We start from the raw sequence: 15,912 nt of genomic DNA on the forward strand, positions 1-15,912 counted from the left end.
AGAATGATTGGGCATTAGAATGGGCTGCCCAGGGAGGTGGTGGAGTCAGCGCCCTGGAGGTGTTTAAGAAGAGAATGGACGTGGTACTTGGTGCTATGGTCTAGGAGACAAGGTGGTGTTTGGTCATGGGGTGGACTCGATAATCTCAGAGGTCTTTTCCAACCTAGTTGATTCTGTGGTTCTGAGGCTACTGCTGCAGCAGAGTGCTGGGTCAGATCCCTCAACTGGTGCCTCCTTGTCAGTGTCTCCTGTCCCAGGACCTGGTAGCTATCGCTGTGTGGTTTTCACATGGACTGTGGTGTGGTTGTCAGAGCTGTGGTCAAAAATACATTAGTCATAAATTGTATTACACCCAGTGTGTGGCAAGCGATGGCTTTTATTTTATTACTCAAAAGCTCCAATGATTTTCTCACTCTGTCTTCAGCAAAATTTGCTGAGGGACACTGAGGTATTATAGTATCATAGAATGATTTGGGTTGGAAAGGACCTTAAAATCATCTATTTCCAATTCCCCTAGAATGGGCAGGGGCAGCTTCCACTAGACCAGGTTTCTCAGAGCCCCATCCAGCCTGGGCTTGAACACCCTTAGGGATGGTGTTGCAAATTACGAGGTGGCAGTTAATGCAATGTCATGAAGGGTGAAAGCTCTGTAACAAGTCAAGTCGGCCCAATCCAGTTAAGGGGCTCTGTGGCCTCCTAAAGTAACAAATTGTTCAGAAACATGTATTCTGATGAATATGTATATCCCTGGCTAATAAATATGTACCATCTTGAGCCAGGTGTGCACCTTAGGCTGAGTTATCCCCTGTACATCTGTGCTGTAATAGACTAATGCCTGCTTCTTAATACTGCATTGGTGTTAAGGAGTTTTATTCTCCAATTTCAGTGACAATGGGCCATCCACAACTTCTCTGGGCAACCTGGGCCAGTGCCTCACCACACTCACAGGAAACGATTTCTTACTAATATCTAATGTAAATCTACCCTCTGTCAGTTTGAAGCCATTCCCCCTTGTCCTATCACTACATGCCTTTGTAAAAAGTCCCTCTCCAGCTCTCTTGTACTGTTAGGTACCTTTAGGTACAAGGTCTTCCCAGAGCCTTCTCTTCTCCAAGCTGAACACTCTGATTCTCTCAGCCTGTCTTCATAGCAGAAGTGCTCCAGCTCTGTGAGCATCTTCATGGCCATCATTACCCACGGTTGTCCCAGTAATCCCATGCATTCCTTGGTCATCCCTGTAGTGTGCTGCTCTTACTGATGCAAAAAGATGAAAGAAGAATTAAGAGTTACAAAATACTAGCTACAGGGAGCTACAGCACTTTCTTTAGCTGTTAATTTCAGAAAAACCTTCATGTTATACTCACAACTCTGTGCCTGAGCAGCCTTGGTCTTCTCCTGACTTGGCCTCTCAGCGCTTCCCAGCAGCAGGCACACCCACGTTTTGGGCCAGGTGTCCATAGCCCAGCAGCAGACAATGTGTACAGCTGCTTGCTGTATTTTCTCTGATAAAATGAAAATTCTCTCATGACATCAGTTAGGCAGCCTTATTTCATACAAATTCAGAAATGTGTGAGATCTATGCAAAAGGATGAAATTTGATACATAAAATGGATGCATTTGTATTTTAAAATATTTGCATTGTGCCCTGCAGCCTAGAAAATACATTACTTCATCTCCTTTTTCCAACCTCGCTTTCATTTGTCCTTTCTCCTCTTTCTTTTCTATACAAGGTGTTTTCCCCTTTTCTTCTTTTAACTTTCGTTTCCCACTCTCCTGTCTCTATCTCCACGGGAAAACATACTTCATCCTCAACACTGCTGCAGTTATGCTACTACTCAGATATGATCTCAGGTGTTCCCAGTGCTGTGCAATTAAACTTTCAACAAAAATAAATTAGTCTGGTCTATTTTAGTGCCTACATTGTTGTACTTATTATTAAAGTGTATAAAATCAGTGATGGATTTTATTCTTACATGTTCTGTACAGCAGGGAATAATTATCTCTGTTCACAGAGAAGTAACTAAGGCACAGCTATTTTGCCTTAAAGACATTTGGAGTCTGGCTATGACAGCATTTCAGTCTAAATCTTCTGTGTTTAAGTCTAGGATCCTGTCTGCCAAACCATTGTTCTAAGCATTCTCAAAGTGCAGAACACATCTAAGGGCTGCTAAGTTTTCTCTAGGTGGTTTAGATACCACCTACCAAAGCCAGAGGAGAGACTCTTCTGGACTCCAGAGAACTACCAGCCCTCAGCTGGAACCTGAGCAGAAGCTGACTGTATCAGAGGCTGCTCTGAAAGCAAGAGGCAAAATTAGGTGGGATTATGTGGGATTTCAGGAAATCCATCTGCCAAATAGCCCAGCATTGCATATCAGAGTAGGGACAGTTGTACATTGGGAGGTCGTGGGGAGACAGGGCAATCATGATCATACAGCCTTCATTGCCTCCCTGCACCTTGTTCCTCTGTCCCTAAGGTTAGCTCAACAATCCTCATGCCTAAGAAGAACTCTGTCATTCAGACCTCTCTCTCTCTCCCTCTCTCTCTCTCTCAAAAAAAAGAAAGAAAAAGAAAGAAAAAAAAAAAGACTTTGTGGCTTAAAACATCCATGTTTCTAGTACATTTAGCTGGCTGGTCATTTCAATCCCCAGTGCCTGCTGAATCAAACAGTGCTGCCAGTTACAACAGTCTTTTGAAATTACACTAATTAACACTATAGACTGTTCTGGAAATATATTGACAGATTACGATGAAAAGGCAAGTCAAGAATCCCACTGGACACAGAACTTTATCAGCATGTGAATAAGCACAAAGTTTTCTTGCAGTTAAGGCAAATGTTTTGGTTTTGTTTTTTAAGCGTCAGTCATTTGGAACTTTCCATGCCTCAGGATAGTGCAACAAGAAAGGACAGGAAATGACAGCAGTAAAATTCATTCTAAAAAGAAAAAATAACAGGTCTGGCTGCAGCAATGGAGAAAAATAATAGAATTGTAGAATCCCAGGTCAGGTATACTATGAATAGCAGAATACAAGGATCATCTGGTCATCTAGTGGCAAAAGTACACACTAGACAAGATGGCCCAGCACCCTGTCCAGGTGAATCTTAAAATTGTCCAGCATTGGGGAATCTACCACTTCCCTGGGGAGATTATTCCAATGGCTGATTATTCTTATTGTGAAACATTTTACTCTTGTATCTAATTGGAATATCCCCATAACTGACTTGTATCCATTACCCTTTGTCTTTTCCATGGGACTCCTTGAGTCTCCATCTTCTTTGTAGCCACCATTTAAATACTGGAACATGGATAATGTCTCCCCTGAGCCTTCTTTTCTGATGGCAGAAGAAACCACTTCTCTCAGCTGTTCCTCCTATAGCAAGCTTCTCAGACCTTTGATCATCTTTGTGGCCCTTCTCTTTCCTCTCTCCAGCCTGTCCACCTCTCTTTTGTATAGCAGGGACCAAAACTGAACACAGTATTCCATGTGTAGCCTGGCAAACACTGAGTGGGACAAATACCTCTCTATCTGTGCTGGTGATGTCCTTGTTCATGCAGCCCAGCATCCTGTTGGCTTTCTTTGCCACAGCAGCATCCTGGTTTATGTTGTCCCTGGTGCAAGACCTTACACTTGACCTTGTTGAATTTCATAAGGTTCTTGTTAGCCCATTCTTCCAGCCTATCCATGTCTTCCTGCAGGGTAGCTCTCCCTTCCAAAGTGAAATACAAATGAGTGTCAGAGGTAACTCAGCACAGGGCTGTTAACATGGAGGCTAATCAGGAGCGACATCACAGGAGCTGCAGGATGCTGATGTAGCTTGCCTGCAATTGTTAGCAAGAGCTTCGGGCTATCTTCCATGTAGGTTCTGTAATAACTGTGCCAGTGTGTCATTAGCTGTAGGATCTAAGTGCCTAGGAATTAGCTGGGACACCACTGGGCTACATGCTGAACAAAGGACAGCCCATGCAACATATAATGAAAATAGTTTTTTCCAGTTATAACTTAGAGCACTTGAGTGATCACAGGCACGCTTAGGATTTACCATGCATAGATCAGACACGACAGTATTGGCAAGCAGCTTCAGCAGAGGTGCTGTCCTTACCTGACACAGAGAGGGAAGATGGGGTTCCTGGGGCTTTGTGGATGGGGCTCCTTGACAACCCCTGGCAAACTGTGCTTGCTCAGAATAAAATGGTTAGACAATGAAAGCCATTCCTAATGAAGAAAATAATAACTCTTCATGTAATCTTGACATGATGTGAAATGTAGGAATCAAGTCAGCCATCAATTACAGTATAACAGACCAATGTTCTGACAAATACAGAAGATGGGAGTTGAACAAGCTGGACTGTGCTCCCAACTCCTCCTTGGCAGTGCCAGATATGGCTCTTCATCTGCTGTTTCAGCCACCTCATTGTTTTCCCTTAAAACGGAGTTGAAAACACTTTTTTAGCTGAAGAAGACAACATAGGTTTGTAAGCCCTTTCAGCAGGCAAAGCTATAAAAATGCTCTGTATAATTAATTGACAAACGTCAACTGGACATTGAACAATTACATGAACACTTACTTTTCTTTTTCTTACATAACAAAGCATGAGCCAAAAGTCAGAACTACAACCTTTTGAATATGTGGGCCAAATTCAGCTTCTGCCTCTGCAATGCAGAGCTTGTCTGCAGCAGAAGAGAAGTCTTTGTGTAGGACTGTCTGTCTTTCAGATGGTTGGGTCTCTCACTCAGGAATTGTTTTCCTCAGCATTTGTACATGTCAAATGACAGCTATGACTGGCTAATTAAGAGGTACAGTAATTCATTCTTATTTAATATGAATGCAAGCAGTTTGGGGAAGGGCTCTCTCTGTGACATGTCATTATCATTTCCTAAGTATCTGTGGCTGCCTCCTGGGGATAAGATACTCTTTAGATGAAAATGAGGCCTAAGCACAGGTATTACAGGAGTCAGAACTGTCAACATCAGTTCTGGTACTAGAGCTATGGGGAGTCCAGCTGAGTACAAAAAAAAACTTTTCTCCTGCCTTTAAAGAAGAACTCCACTAACCAGGCTCTATTTTCTTAACCTGATTTCAGTCCTGCTGAAAAAAAAATGTCCAGAATAAAAGGTAAAAATCATCTGAAATTCTGCCAGGTCTGGTGGAACACACTAAACCACACACTATTAGCGTCAGTGAGACTACAGACAAAGTGTTTAGCAAGGCAGAAGCACAGATCTTAGAAGGACGGGGGCCAGAGTACATTGATGTTTCTGAAGTTGCCTTTAAATAACTAGAAGACCAAATAAGAAGCATTTGGGACTGTGTTACAGAGCAGCAGGGCTGTGTGAACTTTGTGGCTCAGCTGCAGAACAGGAGTAGGAGAGGCAAAGAAGCCTTTCTGAAAGCTTAGCTTAGATTTGGACTGTATGGCAATTAGCAAGTGAGTTTTGCATGGCACTGCTTTCTGAAAAGGGACAATTTTTACTTATCCCTATTCCACACCTGATTTTTTTTGTATTTTTTAATAAGATGGAATGCACGGCATATTATGAGCAAAGCAAGGGATAGACATTTGCCTTTAAAATGGTATTTGGAGGTTAAAGCTGAAGGCATGAGTTCTCTCTGCAACCTACTTTCATTTATGATCTAAACTTAATAATGCTCTTAAAGACATATGCCTTCATATGACTGACTCCTTCACGGCTTTAGAAGTGATGTCTAGGACTTTGTTTAGTTACCTGAAGGAGTATTATCTTTCCCAAAATAAAAATTACAGTTATGATAGCAATGAACAGTTTGCAGATTGATTTTCTCTAAAATCCCACTGTTCTTTTTAAGGATCTGTAAAAAGGTTTTGGCTGGGATAGAGTTAATTTCCTTCCTAATAGCTGGTACAGAGCTGTGTTTTGGATTTCCGAGGAAAATAATGTTGATAACAAACTAATGCTTTTAGTTGTTTCTAAGTAGTGTTTACACTATGTCAAGGACTTTTCAAATTCTCATGCCCTGCCAGCAAGAAGGGAGGGAACAAGAAGCTGGGAGGGAGATGGCTTGGACAGCTGACTCCAGCTGGCCAAAGGGCTATTCCACACCAAATGGTGTCATCCTCAGTACCTAAACGGAGGGAAAAGCTGACCAGGGTCTGCTATATGGGAACTCTCTGGGCATTGATCAGCGAGTGGTAACCAAGTGCATTGTGCATCACTGGTTTTGTACATGCTAATTCTTTTATCATCATTATTATTAATATAATTATTATTTTCTTTTCTGTCACATTCAACTGTCTTTATCTCAACCCACGAGTTTGAGTCTTCCAGTTCTCTCCCCCATCCTGCTGGGGAGGGGCACGAGCCAGCAGCTGTGTGGGGCTTAGTTGCTGGCTGGCATTAAATGACAGGTTTCAAGGGAGCATTTTCTAGGACCGTAAAATTTGCATTTGCAGCTCTGAAATTCCAAATACCTAGAAAGAATGTGGAGGAAAATAACTTGCTCTAAAATAAGTCTCCTAATTAATGTTTGCAAGTAAAGTTATGCAGCACATTCTGTTTTCAAGGTCATCCACAGTAGGAACTGAAAAAATCATTACTGTTGTGTGATGATTTCATATATGCAGGTAAGTGCCGGGTTTTTTATGTATGTAAAAATAAATTAGCCAAAATAAAGGAAGAGTCTGATCTAACATCAAATTAGGCTTGCTATGAGTAGGAGATTCTACTAGATAAGTTCCTGAGGTCCCTTCCAACCTGAATTATTCAATGATTTTAACTTGCTTTTCTATTGTTATGTTTAAGAACTTACTGCAGGAGAGATGCCAGTGCTTATTTTAGCTGAGCTGCTATAGTAAATACAACTGCTTTCACTTAACAGCTTGTCTGCTAAGGTATTTTTTTCAATTTATTTTGTATTAAATAGAACGGCATTTATGCCTTACACTAGATTCCAAAAAGCTTTGTGTGCCACTGAAAAATTGCTGCTCCTATCTCTGAAATGCAGGTTTTGATGCCTAGCAAATTTTTCATTATTTTTTTTTTAAATCCAGTCAGAATAAGGAACGAAGTCCCGGCAGGTGTCAAGTGAAGCTGGACTCCGTTTATTAACATCACTGGACTGACTCTTATGTGGCACATAGGTGCAGAGGGTTTTGATGTCATGTGTAGGGGTTGGTTCTGGAGAATGAGGTGCTGTTTACTTAAGGGTGAAGAAATTCTGTTAGTCATTACTTGTGCACTGATCTTGCAAAAAGGAGAGGCGTCTTTGTGACCATCTCTCTGAAAACTCCTGAGGTGAAGAGTCCCTCCTGTACAGCAGCTCCTCAGGGCTCTGGGTCTTGGGTACCGCCATGGAATGCCTGACACGAGATCCCTTGCCCAGAAAGGTGCATGTTTAAATAAGAAGAGGGGAAAAAAAGAACTCCAGATTGAAATAATTTTTAGTCACATGCTCTAAATTCTCTATTGTGTGAAATCCCATATTCTGTTGGAAAAGACCTCTGAGATCATCGAGTCCGACCTGTGACCGAACACCACCACGTCAACCAGACCATGGCAGCAAGTGCCACGTCCAGTCTTTCCCTGAACACCTCCAGAGACAGTGACTCCACCGCCTCCCTGAGCCGTCCATTCCAATGTCTAATCTCCCTTTCTGTGTGGAAATTCTTCCTGATGTCCAACCTGAACCTCCCCTGGCGCAGTTTAAGACCATCTCCCATATCCTGTAGGACCAGCCGCTTGGCGCTGTTAGCACCGTCAGCGAACGTGTCGTTTCGTGCCCCCAGATCACAGCGGATCGCAACCTTTCAGGGCGCCGCTGACCCCGGACCCCCCGGTGCCGCCCGGCCGGTCCCGCCCCGGGGCCCCGCCGGCTCCCCCCGGTCCCGCCCCCGCGGCCGGGCCGGGCCCCGCCCGCCGCCGCCATCTTTGTTGATGTGTCAGCGCGCCGGGCCGGGGCGGCCGGCGGGGAACGGCACCGGAGCGCCGTGCGCCGCCATGGCGGGGCTGTTGTTCACCCTGCCCGCCGCGTAGCGAGCGGGTGAGGGGCTGCGCCGGGGGAAAGGCGGGCGGGGGTGTGTATGCGTGTGTGTGTGTGTATGTATGTATGTATGTATGTATGTATGTGTGCGTGCGTGTGGGTACTCGGTGGCAGCGCCCCCCAGCCCCGCGGGGCGCTGCCGGGCTCCCCGAGGGGTGGCGCGGGGCACCCGCGGCCGAGGGCGCCGGGGCTCGGGGGACGGGACGGGACGGGACGGCGCTGCCCGGCGGGGTCGGGGAGGGGGCGGCGCGGCAGTGATCCGCTTCGCTGTCGGCGGACGATAAGCCCGGGGGGGACGTGGCCGTGGGGGCGGGGGGAGGAGAGAGAGAGGCAGACAGACAGACAGACAGACTTCCCCCAGGTGGCCGCGGCGGGGCATCTCCCCGTGCGGGTGGGGGCACTGGGCTGGCCACAGGTCCGTGGGTGAGGCACAGGTGACAGGGTGGCCGGGGGGTGCAGTCCTGCCTTGGCAGCCCCTTCTCAGGCAGGACCTCCGGGCGGGCAGCGCTGGCTCCGGTGCTGGCTCGCAATCTCTTTGTTTCTTGACAGCTTTCTCCTCCACGGTGTTAATTAGGTTGTCCTGTTTCGTTTGGCTGCGTGTTGATTTCGCTGTATGGTTAAATAATTAGGTAACAAACCCCAGTAATTGTTAAGCCAGTATGAAGGTTATTTTTTAGACTCGGCTGCGGTGCTGCGGTACAGTGCGTGTCCTGGCTTTTGCGGATGGTATTTGCAAAAGCTGCTTGCCCTTCTAGGTTTGAAAGACGGACTTCAGCGAGATGATTATGATGTAGGCTTGCGGATTTTGGCTCTTATCCTGGAAAATAGTCTGCACAGGTGAGTCTGATATGTGTATATTGCCAGCGAGACTCTGTGCAGACCAGCAGAGGATTTCTTGCGAAATTGAAACCTGTGTGTAAGATCCGAAGTATGGCATTCCAGCTTTAGTGTTGGTTTACTTTACCGTCTTGTAAAACTGCTTTTCAGAAGTCAAAATGTTGCAAGCAGAATACAGTAAAACCTCACATGTGGCCAGTGTCTCAGAATGTTTTGTTGTATAAGGAAATTGTTGTAACAGCATGAGCCACAGCTGCTTTTCTCTATCTGCAAGGAAATAATCACTAGTGGCTATGAATGCTTGTGTTGCCATTGACTTTAGGGAGGAGATGGTTAAGCTCTAGAAATATGGAAACTGAAAGTGAAGATGTTTCAAGAGGCCATAAGATGACATTTGAAATGACATTTTATGAGAAAAACCCCCAAACCTAGTTCTGTATTGCCTTTGAGTCCTCCTTTTTCTGAAAATCTTCGATCATCTGTCCTTGTCTTGGTTTTAAAACAATATTATTCTATCATTTTATAAGACTTAATTTGGGGTTGTTGACAGATGTTTGTTCGCTTTGTGAGGTTCAGTGTTTCAAAGTGTTGAGAAAAGGACTGAAGAATCAAATACAGAGAGTGTTTTTTTAGGTCATAGTTAGCAGCTGTGTTGCTTAACACTACCCAAGGCTAATATTGGATTTCCCGAAGCTGGCTTTTTAAAGAGCTGTGAAAAATAGAAAGGCAAGTGTTTTCTTTTATTTTTATAGTGTTATTAGGCATGTTGAATCAGTAGTCTGCAAGTTTTGCTGATGTGTGGGTTCCAGGAGGCAATATCCTATACTTAATTCTGGACTGGCTTGTTCTGAACTGATTTTCCTATTGCCGAAAACAATATTGGAAAGCCTTATGGATAATTCTTATCTTCAAGTCATAGACCAAGACCCTGCTGGATCAGATTGAGGGTGAAAAAAAAAGCATCCGAAACAAATGGGTGTCATAATAGGGGACAAAATCATGACCCTAATTTCAAGAAGTACATGGAATGCTGGTTGATTTTTTTACTGTGATAATATCGTATATAATACTACTGCATATTAAGTAACAGAAGGCGGTCTTCTGTAGACTTACAGTTGACTTGTTCACATCCTTAAAGGACTGAAGTTTTTTACTTGTTTGTTTCCAGGGATACTGGAGAAACTCTCTAGGAAAATCAGGTTTGAAAAGAGTAGAGCCTTACCGTCCCCCTGAGTGGTGTTTTCTGGTATACAGTGATCATGTAGACAGTAATGCCATGGTTGAAATTTTACAACCCTTTTGCATGTTCTGGAAACAACATGTGAAAAGAGCCATTTAAAGCAAACCCGCTGTCATCTCCAATGCCAAATATGCCAAGATCTGTATCGTACAATGCCATAACACTACAGGTTTGTGAGAAGGTCTACCAGGGCTCCAACTTCTGTAGTGTGAACAAGAGTTATGGCTCTGTTATAGGTGTAGAAGATCTGTCATAGAATGTGCACTCAGTCGTAAATTTGATTTCTTCTCCTCCCTTAAGACATTCTTCTTTGCACAGGTGATGTTATCAGTGTCAGAATGTGAATGCAAACAGGACAGTAGTAATGACTGCCCGGCTGCTACTGGCCCTGCTGTAAGCAAAGCTGCAAGGATGATGCTAAAATCTGAAAGGTTAGAGTAGTGCTGTTGCTGGCATTGCATTGGTTGCCGAAGTATAGACTGATTTTCTTAACTTAAGAGTTGTTCTGTGCTGAAGACATTGTAGTAACAGAAGGTTGCAAGTCTGTACGTAAACCCTTAAATATCCAAGTCTTACGAAGTTCACAGTAAAAGGATGTTGTTGGTAGAATGTTGTTTTCCCCTGATAGATGAGCCTCCAACCTTGGGACTACTATGACAAAAAATAACTCTCTCAAAGTATACCCCGTGGCTTGTGATGGGAACAAATCCAACCTCACTTGTTAAACCTTAACTGATGGACTTTATTTTGGAGTGGTGCTGTTACTTGACTCCAGACGTGGAGTTAATATGACCACGTTATTAACACTTGCACGAGGTTGGTGGAAAACCTGGTGGTGCTCTGAAGGAGTCCTATGCTATCGTTCAACTATCGAACTTGTGATGTAAGCAAGGATAAAGTTTGAGTAAACCTTGTCTTCTAAAGTACTTGTCCAACGTTCAAAAAATTGATAGAAATGCTGAGCTTTGCACCTTGGTGCTGGCATGAGGCTGTGCAGTTGGTGCTTAATAACGTAAGATTAAAAAACGGAGAAAAGTAATTGAGATTAAGTATTAAACTGATAAAAGCAAGGAAATGCTCAGAGTACCCACTGTGTACATGCACTACTCCACTCCCTTCCCTTCAAGCATGTGCATCAAAGCAAGTCTTTGTGTGAGCTGAGTCAGGAGCTGTGTCAAGTTTTGCCTGGGCTGGAGGACTTGATGTCCCAGTCCACAGCCAACTTTTCCACTTGTACTGCGAGTCACAGCTGTGCTGTCTGTATTGCAGTCCTCGAGTGTTTCTGTGTGGATGGAGCCATGTTACATTGCATCTTCCTTCTCACCAATACCCCAATAACCTTCAGTCTGAATTACATCAGTATCCTCTATTTGATCTTGGACAAAAGTGAATTAATATCGGGAGAGCTAGTGTAGGTGGGACTCGGGTGTGTTTCTTTTTTTCCTATGTATGCTCTCTGTGAATACAGGAATAGAGGAAGACCGTGAGTGTATGAGACCTCATGGTCACCCTTTGTTTTGTATGAAATACAAGCAGTGGTGATCAAGTGCATCTCTTCTTAAGCTTAAGAATTCTTAAGTGATGTGATGCTTTTCAGTCCAGTTCATCTCCTTTTATTGTGCTTCATCACTTCTAAATTTGGGCGACTTGCTGCTCTGATTACGTGTAGAGTTGTAACCAAATGTTAGAACCTGAAGCCAGAAGGATTTTTTGAAATTCATCTCACACTAGATTGTGTAAAATACCTGGTTTTGTGGACCTTTCTATCCCAGTCCCTTTTGATTTAGCTGAAACCTTTGGTTTGTCCCTCTGCAGAGCTGCTCTGCAGTAGAGCTGCATTGTTTTATCTTGTCATATGGAATAGAACTTCTTTAGTTAAATCTCCTCTTCTTTTTTTCCTGTTATAAACTTCAGTTGCAAATAGAATTATCTCTAGGATTTCAGTTTTTCTCTTCTGCAATATTGCTGGTGACATAATGCTTAGTCTGGGAAAGTAATTTTTGTCAGAGTTCTTGTGAAAGATACCATGCAAAATACAGGTAAGTTGGGTATTAATTGGGAACAACAGTTAAGTCCGTTTTGCTAGTGTAGTTTTGCAATGTGTTGAGCAGCAGACAGTAGTTAAGGAAAAAGTAGCTTCAGAAAAAGAAACCAAAAACCTCACCCAACAAGTGAAGTACAAAGGTGTGTTCAGTCTGTTCGGATTAGTTTAGGTGAAAGTATTATCAGGATTACAGTAAGATAAACAAACTGAAAAAAATCTCTTCAATTTTATTTTTAGTCTTACTGTCATGGAAAATTCTTAGCAAGAGTTCTGGTGCAATGACAGTTTGGCACTGACTTGGAAAAGCTTGAATAATGATTATTATCTACTAAAGATGTGAAAAGCTTTTGAAGAGAGGCATCTTGGGTTTTACAATGGAACAACCTCACTATAAGAAGATAGAAATGTTTTTGTACCCCAGAATTATTCTTTAGCAGATTTATTGGGTTGTCATTATATATATGGTAGCATGTAAGCTGTCCTACAGTTTCATTTCTTATCTGAGTATAATAGGTTGGAATTAAACCTAAATTGAAGTGGCAACTGATTCTAACAGTTGTCTGGTGGTTAATGGTTACTTTAATGTCTCTATCTTAGGATAATGTGTTTAAAGATAATAGTACTTTATTATTCTGTAGTGATTCATCTAAGATTGTTTCTAATAAAATATATTGTAGTGTGATATCTAAAGGAGAGGAACAGTCCATTGTGGAACAAACTGTTCAGACAAATTATGGTCATTATAATAAATGCTATGGCATTTGTGGGACTTTTTTACATATAACTTCTTAAAGTCTTACTTTGGTTGCTGATAGCTTCATATGTCTGTGCCTTGTCAAGAAAACTCTAAAAATCATTATTCTCTTCAGTGTTCTTCAGCCAATAAATACTAATTAACTCTTTGAAATGAAGTCCATCTTCTGTGTTACACTGGGTTATATTGCATCTCATGTTAACTTGGATTTGCAATTGAAAACTGGCTCAATCATTTGTACTTTGTCTTTTTGTTGCCCAGGAACTTTCAAGAGGGAAGTGGATTTGTAACCTAACTGTTCAAATGCTGCTGATGTGCAGTTTTTGCTTTTGTTGGGGTCTTCTGATGAGCATCTGAGCTCCATCAAAAACACTCTTATGACCGTTGAAATTTCAGTCATATGTCACTTCACTTCATAGATACATGAGTGGAAATGGAAGGCAGTATAAAAAAATTGTCCTTAGCAGATCTTTTAGTCTGTACTGCAGTGATTGGGGAAAGAGGCAACACATTATTGCAGTATAAATGATAACTGTGGTTTTGTTAAAGTTATGTATTTGTCTTTGCTTCATGAGCAATAGTACATAGAGGTGCTTCTGAGTTGTGATTCTGCTTGAGTGCAATGAACTGCATGTAAAAATAAATCTTGTAAGTGAGAATCTTCAAAATAGATGTAAAATGCATGTAACGTCCTCTTGGAAATTAATGACTGCATTTCAGTCTGCTATTGGGTGATACAGAAAAGAAGACAGTGCTTTCTTTGCCAGTTATAATTTTACGAGGATAATGCTTTTCCTTTAAAAAAAAATCTGTTGTCCAGACCTCCCAGCCCTAGATTTAACTGTTACTTTGGACTTTTTTAGTAGCCTTTTGGTGTTTGTGTATTGGCTTTTATTATTATTATATCAGCTTTGAAACGTCATGCAACTGAGTTAAAAGTATTTCTATTTTCAGATGTAACATATCAATGAACAGGCTTTTTGATGATTGGAGAGCTGTTGGAAAGCTCTCCAATGAAATAAACAGTTTCTGGTATCTGTTTAGACCAGCTGCAGCTTCAGGTGCTTCAGTGCTCTACTTTGCTGTCTGAAGAACTGGAAGTGAACAAACAGGGCAGTCATTGGGAAAGCATTACATTTCTAAGTGGGGTGTAGAATTTTCTGTTCATCTAACACTGGGCTATGCAGAGATAAAACCCACAACTCCCTAGATATGAGGGCAAGCTGTATGTCCACTTTCCTAAATTCAGTTTTGCCAGAACCATAGTGATTCATAAATATCTGCTTCTGGCACCTCCAGTATCAAAATGAAGCTGTTTTTTCCTCTCTTGTTCCTGCATTATTGGGATCTGCTAGCAAAAAAAAATCTCTGTAAACAAGCATTTGGTCGAATTGGAGAGAAGGATGCAGAAGAGCAGAGGTGTTTGTAAAATAATTAAGAATGCGGTACAGAGAACAGTAACACAGCACCTGGAATAGACAGCTCATTATTTTGAGGTTTTTGTAGTGCTACTCAAGTCTTTTGGTCTGGTACTAGGGAAAAGAAGTAATGATTTGCTTTCACTGGGCAGTCTGAGGATGTTAAGAATAAACCACTTTTATAGGTATCTTCATAAGAAGCTCTCCAAAGGACAGGCATTATCCCTTCTGGTTATTGGCACGGCATGCTAAAGCTGAACTGCATAGTTCAGAAACCAGAACCAATGTGGAAGGTTAGTGAGTATTACAGAGCATTTGAAGAGACTACTGCTTAAGGGTGTTTGCTTAGACTTTTATGATGAATTTCCAGTGAAACTTGCCTTGAGAATGTGCCATCTTGTAGAGCCAAATAAAGAGTAACAGCAGCAATTTTGTGAGTTATCGATCCAGTTATTGAGAAAGAACAAGGAAGTAAGGATCGCAAATTACAACATAAAGAGAATTGCTCTGAAGCAATTTCAAGGGCCTTATTATCTAGGTAGGTTTTTCCTGTAAACATGTGGACTTTGTTTAGAGGTGTGCAGTGTTGCCTTAGCAAGTTCACAGTGTCACACACTGCAGTGACAAAGGAACTCTATGAGTGCTGAGCTGACATCCATGTAAGAGTGGTAGGGACTTCTGTGAACATGGGCTGCTTGTGTCAGCATCACCAGATTTTTTTGTCACTGAGCTGCTTGCCTGGCCACGTCATGGTACTTAGGACCCTCCTGACTGTTGGAGTCAGCTGCCCATGAGCCATGGAGCACTTCATCTCTCCTTGTCCCCCACCTGCTCTCTGAAATGCATCTTATCTGTGTTGCAGCTTTGAATAATTTTGGGACTTTAGTCTATTATTTAAAGGAAGTTTGAGTACTCTGCTGTGACGGATCTGAAATGGAAAGAGGAAAGCTTTGTAAATTTACCTTGTACTTCTGTTTAAAGATGAGCTTGTTTCATAGCCTAAAAAACCTGGGTTTTACATATCCAGAGCTGAAGAGCACATATGGTCTTAGCTGATGTGAGAACTATTTTTTCATGGTTTTGTGGATTGTATGTGTACAGTTAAGCAGATGATTCCCTCTTCATCAGTGACTCTGCTACAAGACCTCTCTTAGGAACACAGCTATGAGTGAAGAACATGTACCCAAAGATGATGCAAACCCGTTTCTTGTTGAATGGAGCTGACATAATTGACTGCTACTGTCCATTGTATTATATAATGCACGGTTGAATATGTCTCATGTACAGTGAACTGCATTTACCGTATTAACTTCCTGTTACTTCCCTTTCAGAAGGTTTTGTGCCTCAGAGTCACTTATCTCAGTGCTCTTCACTTTCTTTTCAACCCTGAGTTGAACAAGGTTTTGTGTATGCACACACCCATGAAGCATTAGTCCCTCCCTCTCTTTTTTGCCTCTCTCTCTGCAGTATTTTTAAGCTTTGTAGCATGCATTTATTTTTTTTCTTTTAAAGCAGTAATTTTTATTTCTGAAGACCATGACCATCAATCTGTTTGCTTACAGAACCTCCCCAGGCATACACTTCTGTCATTCTTTAATCTCTTT

General features: G+C 42.3%; 1 protein-coding gene across 3 annotated transcripts in view; it reads left to right on the forward strand.

The window, feature by feature from the left end:
- The first annotated feature begins 7,900 nt into the window (after positions 1 to 7,900).
- Positions 7,901 to 15,912, forward strand: part of CCDC186 (coiled-coil domain containing 186) — a 32,352-nt gene continuing 24,340 nt past the window's right edge. The window contains exons 1-2 of one of the 3 annotated variants that reach the window (XM_027692095.1): positions 7,903 to 8,015; positions 8,771 to 8,852. The gene's annotated coding sequence lies outside the window, so the exon portion shown is untranslated. Of the gene's footprint in view, positions 8,016 to 8,770; positions 8,853 to 13,932; positions 13,952 to 15,912 lie in introns of those variants that run through there. The other 2 variants (XM_027692094.1, XM_027692096.1) reach the window with 2 other exon arrangements.

Source organism: Neopelma chrysocephalum, unplaced genomic scaffold (assembly GCF_003984885.1).
Source record: "Neopelma chrysocephalum unplaced genomic scaffold, ASM398488v2 Primary Assembly neopelma1_85, whole genome shotgun sequence".
NCBI lineage: Eukaryota > Metazoa > Chordata > Aves > Passeriformes > Pipridae > Neopelma > Neopelma chrysocephalum.